Source organism: Amborella trichopoda, chromosome 2 (genome assembly GCF_054954075.1).
Source record: "Amborella trichopoda isolate Santa Cruz 75 chromosome 2, AtrichopodaSantaCruz75HAP2 v2.0, whole genome shotgun sequence".
NCBI classification, from domain to species: domain Eukaryota; kingdom Viridiplantae; phylum Streptophyta; class Magnoliopsida; order Amborellales; family Amborellaceae; genus Amborella; species Amborella trichopoda.
Genome location: NC_142337.1, coordinates 13,466,872 through 13,477,917, shown reverse-complemented (window position 1 = coordinate 13,477,917; position 11,046 = coordinate 13,466,872).

Below are 11,046 nucleotides of genomic sequence, written 5' to 3'. Positions count from 1 at the left end.
GGTGATTTCTGCTTCATAGAGACAATTCATGTTGCTCTGGTTCAATTTTCCGACAACATTGGCCAGGTCTTTGGTCGAAAAACAAGTGGGAATGTGAATGGTGTCTTGCATTGAATCGAAATTAGGAATGGGATTTGGGATATTTTCGTTAATAGATGATAAAGAGAATACTAGGTGATGACGCGAAGAGAGAGAGAGAGAGCAGGAGGAGAGAGAGTGAGGGGAGAGAGATGGTAAAGAGAGAGAGAGAAGGGTGTGGGGAGAGAAAAAAAGAGAAGTTTGGGAGGATGGGTTTTAGAAAAGACATGTGTTGGTTTTTTATTTGTTTGGCCTAAAAAAACAAGGTTAAATTAGTTCGTGGGATTAAAAGAAATAAAATCTGCAATTTTTATAATCCAAGATATCATTTAAAACCTTTGGTCTATTGTGAAATGAACCTTAAAAATATGGGATATGGAGATATTTTCCTTTTGATATTTGCAGCATTGAATGGGCAATAATAGAAAAAATTAAAAAATACAAAAGAGAATATCGTCATGGTAAAAAATTGAATGAATATAGACCAAAGAATAATTCTATAAATTTTAGGGGAAATTATTGGAAACTCCAATGACTCTACTTTCTAGAGATCCCCCCACGTCTTTTAAAAACACTAAAAAAACCACAATACTATTCTTTTCATACTTCTCCCCCATTCAACAATAAATTTATAACAAAAATACCCATCTCTCCCCCTTATACCCATGTTTTCATAGTGTCGGTCTAGCACAATGAAAGCAATGTGCTAGAGCAGTCTGTCCCCCCCCACCCCACACACACACACACACAAAACGAAAAAATAGTATTGGAGTTCATAGAGTAATATCCATAATGTTAAGGAGGGATGTCCATAAAGTCGAAATTGAGAGGGATTTAATAGTTTATATGGAAAATTACAAAAAACCCCCAAAAATAGCTTCTAAGCAGTTTACCCCCAACCTAACTTTTCATAGTAAAAACATGTTTCTTAGCAAATACCCCAACACAAAAATTCATTCTTTTTATGAAAATACCCTCCCCTTACATAACAAATCATTTTTGCTGGAGAGGACGGTTCGGCAATTGGAAGCGACAGTTCGACGATTATTTTGCTGGAATGGGCTGTCTGGAGATTATGCTATTGGAGAAATGGGCAGTCCGGCATTTTGAAGTAGCGGTCCGGCATTTTGAAGGGGTAGTCCGACGTTTCGAAGTGGCAGTACGGCATTTTGAAGGGGCAGTCCGGCTTTTTAAAGTGGTCGTCTGGCATTTTGAAGTGAGCAGTTTGACATTGTACAAGTGTGGTCCGGCGTTTCCTTTTATTGGGATCCGAAATTGATTTGTTATATATGGAAAGGGTATTTTTGTCACGAAAATAAACTTTTTGTATTGGGGGGTATTTGCTAGGAAACATGTTTTTTGGGGGGAAAGTACTTAGGAAAAGTTAGGTTGGGTGTAAATTGATTAGAAAGTCCATTTTTTGGGTTCATAGAGTGATATCAAAAATGTTAAGGAGGGATGTCATAAAGTCGAAATTGAGAGGGATTTAACAGTTTATATGGTATTCTTTTTTTTTTGGAAAAATTACATAAACCCCCCCAAAATCAACTATTCATTCAACTTTCCCCCCCACCTAAACTTTCCTCACTACTCTTTTTTAAGACCCATATTTCCTAGCAAATAACTCCCCCCCCCCTCCCAACCTAAAAAAAAATGAAATCTAAGACACTACCCCTCCCTTACCCACGAACTTATTTCTACTCTCTCTATCTCTTCATTGGTGCTCGCTTTCTTCACGATTTACCCACCTATTTCTACCCTCGCTCTCTCTCTCTCTTCACAAATTACCCGTTGTTACCTATCCTTTGTCTCTCTCCCTCGCGAAGTTCCCTTTCAAGCTCGAGCTCTCACCCTATCAAACGTTCTCTCTCTACAAAGTATCCACCACCTCAACTCTCTGTGAACCAGATCATGCTAGTGGTTTCAGCCGAAGCCCCAAATCAGCCCATCACATGGATGAAAGAGAGTTTAATTTACTATTGTGAAAAAAATAAAAAACTACCATCCTCTCTCTAAAAATAAAAAGTAAATCGGGCTAGTGGTTTCTAGATGGTTTTCTCCCACATGAAATTTTTCTGTTTTGGATTTTATTTAGGTAAATTGTTGATGATATATATTATGTGACATTCCTTTTGTGGCTAGGTAGATTCGTCGTGTATGTATTGAAGATTTAAATCAGAGAGAATAAATTGATCAGAGATAATAAATTGAATCTATGTGTATCTGTTTCTCAATCTTGATTATCCACTTTGTTAAAACTATCTAAAAGAATAGAGATTGGTTTGAATGTGGTATCTTGAGAGGTTGAATGTTATTGGTAGTTGTCAAATTTTTTTTTTTAAACTGTTCACTTTTGTATTAATATAAAAAGAGAATAGAAGATCAGCCGAGAGAGAGCTCGAGACATGACTCATGGTGAGGTTAGCCGTACAAAAAATTGACTAGAGGAGAGAGTTTGTTACAGAGTGAAGGTCGGGCTTATAGACTTGCCCTTTTTACAAAAAAGATAGAAAAAAATGAAAAGATCAAAACATGCATCCCCTATGGTCTGTTGCAAATAAGAGAGAATAAATTGTTCCCAATTGGTAGTTGTAAATTTTATTCTCTATTGTAAATTTATTCTCTATTGGCTTGAATTGCGTTTGTTTTGTTGTCAATTTGGGATATGAATGATCTATCATATTTATCTTGTTAGCTTTAGTTCATTAAAAAAATAAAATTATGCGTAGCTCTTGTTTTTGTAGGTTGTATACCTCCAACAATATGTATACCTCTTATTAAAATTTAATTGTAGTGCTAAACTTCCGCAAGTTCAAGGCTAGTATTAAGATGTTGTAATGCAATGTGTGGAGTATAAATTATTACAAATCTTGTGTATGACAAAATAAAATGGGTGATAACAGATTGGGTTATTGTATTTTTAGTGGAGACTCCGATCAAGTATCGATGTGACTTTATATTATATTGGTGGTGATGCATATACATTTGTGATCGACAGTAGTACTATGTTAGATGACATGCGAAAGTACATAGCAGAGCGGTTCTCACTTGACATCCACTTAATATCTTTGAGGTAGTTTGTCCTGAAAAATAAAAGTTTTATTGTGAACCTATACATTGATGATGATATTATTAGGAAGTTGAACGCCCATGAAGGTGAGAATGAAGTGCTTGTCTATGTATTTAATAGAAGTGAACGTAGGGATAAAAGTACTTTACATAATACTATGGCAGTCGAAGAGGTCAGACCCCATAATCATCTAATGTTTTAGTCTCTGTCTCCAAACAAAGCAATGCACCAAGGTTGCTTAGCACATGGGAGAATGTACTTTCTGGGATATGGCAGCAGTTTGAATCTTTAGAAGATTTTTGTGAAGCCCTTAGCAAGTTTGCTATAGCAAACCATTTCACATATCATCTTATTAAAAATGAGGCGTATCGCGCAAGGGGAAAATACAATGGTGAAAGATGCAAATGGGAGATATATGCTAAGAAGCTTGGCAACATGAATGTTTTCATAATCAAAACATGGAAAAGAGATCACTCATGCAATATTGGGACAATCAATTATGTAGAGAGAACAGCTTCACATAAATTTCTTGCATCCTTAATCAATGATAAATTAAGTGACACTGCACATTACAAGGTTAGAGAATTCATGAGTGATTTTTCTCGAATTATGGGTTGGAATTACCCTATTGAAAGGCTTGGTGAGGAAACGAAATAGCCATCAAAGACGCAAGAGGAGGCATACAATCAGTTACCAGCATATGTAAACCGTGTGATGGAGACGAATCCTGGTAATTATGCAACAAGACAAGTATGATTAGGTAATAGATTTCGTCGATTATTCTTAAGCTTTTACGGGTCAATAGAAGGCTTCAAAAATGGATGTCGTCCACTTCTATTTCTCGATGGGACATTATTGAAGGCACGATACCTTGGGACTCTACTTGCTGCCAACTCACGCGATGGAGAACGATAAATGTTTCCCGTTGCATTCGCAATTGTGGATGCCGAAAGTGCCGATAACTGGTTATGGTTTATGGAATCGCCAAAGGTTGCTATTGGGACGGATTGTGAAATTAATTTTTTTGTCATATAGACACATTGGTCTAGTTGATACTGTTTGTCAAGTCTTTGAGAATGCCCATCATGTATTATGTGAGAGTCATTTCGCGGAGAATTTCAAAAAAGAAGGAAAAAACATACCTAATGATGTTAAGAATGCAATTGTATGTGCATTTGTCAGTGCATGTAGGGCATATAGGCAGCACGAGTATTTTGATAAGATGATGGAAATTAGATCACTTTCTGAAGACACATTCCAGTGGTTCATGGAAGCATCATTAAACCTTTATTACACGAATTATAAGGTAAATATTATTACACGAGAATATGAATGTCGGGGTTGGCAAATAACGGGTTTACCTTGCAAATATGCTTGTAAAGCTCTTCAAGTAATGAATACGGATCCCGTTGGCTATTTGTCAATAATATTTCACAGTTGCAAAATTCCATAAAACATATTCCATAGCTATTTGTATGCGCGTAAAATTCCATAAAACATATTCCATAATATTTCAATACTATTTGTATGGGCGTAATTTACGTGGACAGCTTTGTCCAGAGTGAGTAAAAGTACTTCCACCTCACTCAAGGCCCCCCTAGCAGACCTAAAAAGAAGTGCATCAAGTCACATGAAGTATTAGTGCGACTTATTCATTGTAGTCGGTGCAAAAGAACTGGTGATAACATGGCAACTTATAAAGCACCCACTTGAAAGTATAAACTTGTACCCAGCTTATTTATTCTATCTTTTTAATTTGTAGCACCCACTTTAACAATGAACTATGCAAAGCTTTATTTTTTTTGTGGGCCTTTTGTGGTGGCATCTTATTTGTAGCACCCACTTGAAAGCTTTAAGATTGTCTTCTCATTATTATTTTTTGAGTTTCTTTTCTACGCACATGTGTGATTGAGGTAACATCCATAGCGTTAGACATACTTTATATCCATGTCTGATCATTTCATTAATTTGGGCAATCAGAAGTATACTTTATTAGCACTGATATCCATGCTTGATCATTTCATTATTGTTTCTTGAGCCTCTTGATTTGATATTCTTGTCGATGTGATTTAGCACTAATATTGTTCACGTCTCTTGATCCCAAAATTACATTTTCGTCTCAGCAGACAACATTAAGAAGGATTAGTTCAAGTAGTGTGAAAACCAACAATCAGTTCTTATATTGTTAATAATTGTTGTCATTTTTTATTGAACTCCATTTCAAAAGGAAAATAATTTCCGTATTAATGAATCAACTAAAACCCTTGGAGAATGGGAGCTAGATCCACAATATGTAGCTTTGGTTAAAAAACCAAATTGAGCTTCTTGATAGATATTGGAGTCTACCATATCAATTGCAGTCTACTGAGGGCCTTTATATGGAAGTGGTGCAAGGTGACAAATACTGCACGTTTAACTTTTGGTGAGATAACTTCAACCATGTATGATGTGTGAAACATATTAAGGATACCTGTGACAGACGAGCCTGTAACAGACATCAAACCTAAATACTACATGGCTTTCATTATGGAGTATTTGGGATATTGCCTTAATGGTGATAAGTTGAGCCGCCTTAAACATGCTTGGTTGATGACGAAATTTGGGCAACTACCAAAAGAGATTACCAAATTAAACTTGCTTCAACACACTAGAGCTTATCTCATTTATTTAGTTGACACAACTATATTTGTTGATGCATCTCAAGGATCGATGCTTACAAGTTACTTGCAACTGTTCCAATATCTCAATGAGGTAGGGAAATATGCATGGGGTGCAACAGTGCTTACGTAATTGTATTGTTCATTATCTAAAGTCATGGACGGGGATACACATTTTAATGGGTCAACAATACTACTATAGGTAGCTTTCATTATTTTTATAGTCAATATTGATATATTTATAATTCCTTTGGCTTCAAAGTAATTACTTCTAGCTATATTTACACATTCTAGCTATTTTTTTTCGCAGTGTTAGATCTATGAGCATTTTCCAACTCTAGGCAACAAGCCTACAACTATCACCATAGAAATGCCTAGAGCTTACAAGTGGAAGAAACAACCACGTAGCAAAGACCCATTAACAACGTTTGATGACATCTCAATTGACATGGTTAGTGATTTGCTTGTGTGTATGTAATTGTAGGTAAATACAAATGCAAATAAGTTATTATTGTGTTATGTTTTTGTTGTTGGTGACTTGGCAACTATATGAGAAATACAGTCCACGAGATACACTAAGTAAAGAAAATGTGTTGTACCGATCATATCTGATATGTTTCAATATTACAGAGTACTATATGCCTGATCGTGTATTGCGCCAATTTGGGATGATGCAAGTGATTCCTGTTGGGCCACCCAAGTGGGATAGGATGCAAAATGTCGGTTTACATCCCACAAGTTGGATTGACGAGTTGACTATCGAGATAAGCGACTGGCAGCAACAAGAATACAATATTGTCAAGGCAAGAGAAGAGAAGAAGAAGAAAAGAAAGACAAAAATAAGAGAAGAAGAAGAAGAAAAGAGAAGAAGAGGAATAGAAGAGAAGAGAGAGAAGAGAGTAGGTCGAGTACCTAGGTGTTTTTCATTGTCTACTTACAACGATTAATCTGTATAGTTGCACTCAGGGGTGAAGTATTAGCAAGTGAATCAAGACATTATGTACATGCGACACATGATTTGCTATTACAGAACACTCCTATGGAGATAAATGTCGAGGAGATGATGGAGGGAGATGGTGGAAGCGAGAGTGATGAGAGAGATAATGGAGATTACAAAAGCGAGAACGAGGAGAGAGATGATGGAGATGATGAAAGCAAGAGCGATGATGCAGATAGTAGAGATGAGGCAAGCGAGACTGAGGAGGGAGATGAGGAAAGAGAGAGCGAGACCGATGACGAAAATGAGAGGAGAACAAAGAGCAGAAATGACAAGAGCAAAAGCAACGAGATTCAAGTTGTGTCTGCCTTGCATGAGGAATCAAGGCGGAATTTGTGATCACGAAGAGAGGGAGATTTCCAGGTGGAAAGGACTACGGAGGAACCTGATGTAAAGGGAAAGGGTATCGCAAGCTGGCCAAAAAAATGGCTGAAGCGAAGAAAGTAATTCAGTTGTATTTTTCAACTGATATGTATAAGTGATTTAAAACTCGTCGAGTCGGCATGGAATTGGACGATTCGATCGGGAATCGGCCATCCCGTGCAAATTCTCGCTCATAATAGGAATCAGGTGTTTTTATAAGCAAATCGACAAGTCGTAGCGATAACTTGCCGATTCGCTACAGTAACATGAACGATTCCAATGGGTAAGGGTGAGCTTGAAATTTTTTTAAAAAATTCAAGGATACATTTAATGCCCGCGATCTCTCTCGTGTGGCACAAGATTTGTACACGTCACTCACTTGCGGTGCACGCGTCTCAAACCTGCTAACAAGTCGACAACCCTACGCACCCACCACAATAACTTTATACATGCTACTCTTGTATTAAAGTTTCGATGTGGGATAATTCCCACAAGCACTTAGTCCATGACCATGGCGGCAATGTCACTCCAGATTTTTGATAATTATTAAAACCTCCGTTAAAACAGAAATAATGGATGGGCGTGCCTCTGCATTTGTTTTTAGAGGTACACACTGCCTTGCTCTATTGCATGTGAAAGCCCCTTTCATCTCTCTTACTCATCCATGTGAGATTTCTAGAGAGAGAAACAAATTTTTAGAGAGAAAAAGAGAGAGAAGATAGTTTCAGAGTGAGAGACTTTTCTACTCAGTAATGGCGGTTTTGATTTACTTTGATTTACTTACAATAGTGAGATAGCACGAGGATGAAAATGGAAGTGTAAAGACAAAAAGATCTAAGATTTGGGATGATTTTGATTCTCTTTTCTTGGTAAAACCTCTCTCTGAAACTCCTTTCTATTTTATAGCTTCCAAGTTCCAAGTGTTGAGAGAGAAAATGGGAGGTTCAGAGTGTAGCAGCTCCGGTGAATCTGGGTGGACCATGTATTTGGACCAGCCTTTGGGGAAACCCATTCCTCAGACTTTGAAGACTGGGGATGATAGGCCCAAAACTTAGAGCTTTGTAGAGAGAGAAGAGCAGAAAGAAGATGAGAGTTTGTCCATGGTTTCTGATGCTTCTTCGGGGCCTCCATACACTGCTAGTTTCCCTATTTCCAGCTTCCCCAAGGTAAATTTCAAAGATAAAATCTCTCTCTCTCTCTCTTTCCATGTGTTCCTGTAATTGGGAAATTCATAAATACTAGTAAATTTCTTCTCTTTTTTCCTATTTTGCGGAATTACCTGGTCAGTTGATACAATCCCTATAACTAAGCTAGACGACCATGAAAAACCATTTCTTGTGCTATCTTCTCTTGGGCTTGAACGAAAAAACAAGCTAAAAATGCCATGGATTCCATGTCCACAATTCATATATATGCTCGCTGCTGATAAATTTAGGAAAATTTTGGTGTATAGAATCACTTTTTACGGTACATGATATGCCAATAGTATAAGGGTGCAGTTGGCATCCGTAGTTCTACATTATGAGGTTGCATCTTTATATAAATTTTTTCCTTCTTTGAAATGGGTTTTTTTATTGTATACAGAGTGGCCTCACTCTCACCACGATGGTGTGCCCGACGGTGTACACCGAATGGTGGTAATTAAATTATATGATAAAAAATTTATTAAAAATAGTAATTGGGTGTTGACCACCCGTATCTTTCATCAAAAAAATTTAAATTTACCTACTCAAATAAGACATCAAAACTCTATTAAGGTTGTAATAATTTAGGTGGTAATAATTTGTTTTTTTTTTTTTTTAACGAATTAGGGTTCTCTGCCAATTCGAAATTTTTGTGGATATTTTCATCAATTTAAACCATTATTTATTGTAGTCCATGTATGATTATGTACTTCATCCATGATAATTATATAATTTTTCTTTTGTGTGATGTAAATTTAATGGTTAAAATAAGTTCATACAGGGAAAGAACATCTCAATATTCGCATATTGATGAAAAAATATAAGTTAATAATGTAGTACCTCGATTTCTTATTGGATTCTTAAAAAACAATTTTTATAATTAATTTTAATATTTTTTATTTTTTATTTTTTTAAGGCTTAATCCGACCAATTCGGCTGATTCCCAATCCGGATCACTGATTCACTGATTCTTGGCATTTTATTTTCTATCTTTTTGAGTTTAATTTGTATCATAGTATGTGTGTGAACCATATGAACTTGACCTGAAATTGGTGTAGCAGGGTTGCTATGTGGGGGACCAAGGCCTTGCAGCAGTTGGGGAGTGTTGCAAGCAACTTGAATACTTTAACTTGCAGTTAGGGTCTAGCTGACACAGGATTAACCAATTTACTGGTTGTGGACAAACATTAAATCCCGGGGTATGGCTATTGTTTGTTAAGTCATGGGCATCTGAGGACGAACATTGAAATCCTTGGGTGTGGCTATTGGTTGTGGACAAACATTAAAATCCCTGCAAGGTATAAATGTCACTTACAAAACTCTACAATGAGCTTCTAGAAATTAAAAGATCTGTTAGGTAATGGGCATCTGAGGGCCACTCCGACAAATAGAAAGGCCAGTCGGGCATTACATGGGGCAATCCTACGGTTCTGAGGGGCTAGTTCGGTGTTTGCATGGGGCGGTCCAGCGGTTAGGGAGGCCAGTCCGGCGGTTAGGGAGGCCAATCCGACATTTATGTCACTGGAACTGCCCCAGTCCGGCGTTCTGAGGGGCAGTTCGGCGGATAGGATGCCAGTCTGGCGTTCGTATACTACGGTCTGGTGATTAGGAGGGCAATTCAGCATTTTCATGGGGCACTTCGGCGTTTCATCTCATTGGAACTGCTCAGGTCCAGCATTCTAAGGGTTAGTCCGACATTTTGGGAGGTCAGTCCGGCATGTTTAAGGTGCAGTTCGTTGTTTATGTCACTGGAAATGCCCCATTCGGCATTCTGAGGGGCAGTCTGACGGCTAGGGATGTCAGTCCGACGTTTGTATATTGCGGTCTGGCGTTGGGGAAGGGCAATTCGGTGTTTTCATGGGGCAGTCCGGCGTTTCATCTTATTGGAATTACTTCGGTCCTGTGTTCTGAAGGTCAGTTCGACATTTTGGGAGGTCAATTCAGCATGTTCAAGGTGCAATCTGGCATTCTGAAGGGTAGTCCGGCGGTTAGGGAGGCTAGCCCGGCGTTCATTTATTGCAGTGCAGGGATTGTTTCTGTTGGAGGGGCGTTCCGGCGTTTTACAAATTCGATCAGATAATTACGTTTGGACCCGAAAATGGCTTTTTAAAATATGGGAAGGGTATCTTCATAAAAAAAAAAATGTTCATTTTTTGTATTGGGGGTATTTGCTAGGAAACATAGTTTTTGAGAAAAAATTGTTAAAAAAGGTTAGGTGGGAGTAAGCGGAATGAATAATTATATTTGAAAGGGAAAGGGGGGGTTATGCAATTTTCCCTTTTTTTCTTTTTTTTTTTTGAATTGGCCGCCATGATATGGTTTCGTAGCCCCACAAACCACTTTGGGTAGAGATATTTTAAAGAACTTGGAACTCAAGCACTCACGTGTTATCGCATTTCAAAAGTACTCCATTTATATGGGAAAGGCATAGATATTAGACTTGAAAGGATTTTGGTTTCATATCCCAAGGTGAACAAACTTTTATATGACGGAAAAAAAAGAAACGGGGTCAACTCTCTCAAAGACGAGGAGTATACTGTCCATTTACTCCCTCAAGTAAAGTTACATCTAGAATAAATTTGAGGACCTCAAATTTTGCTGACGAACCTCTTCAACCCATATATTAATCTCGGCAAAAAAAAAGTCTCAATAGTTCCATCTATGCGCTTGAAAAAAAAAAGCCTCGAGATTGAATAT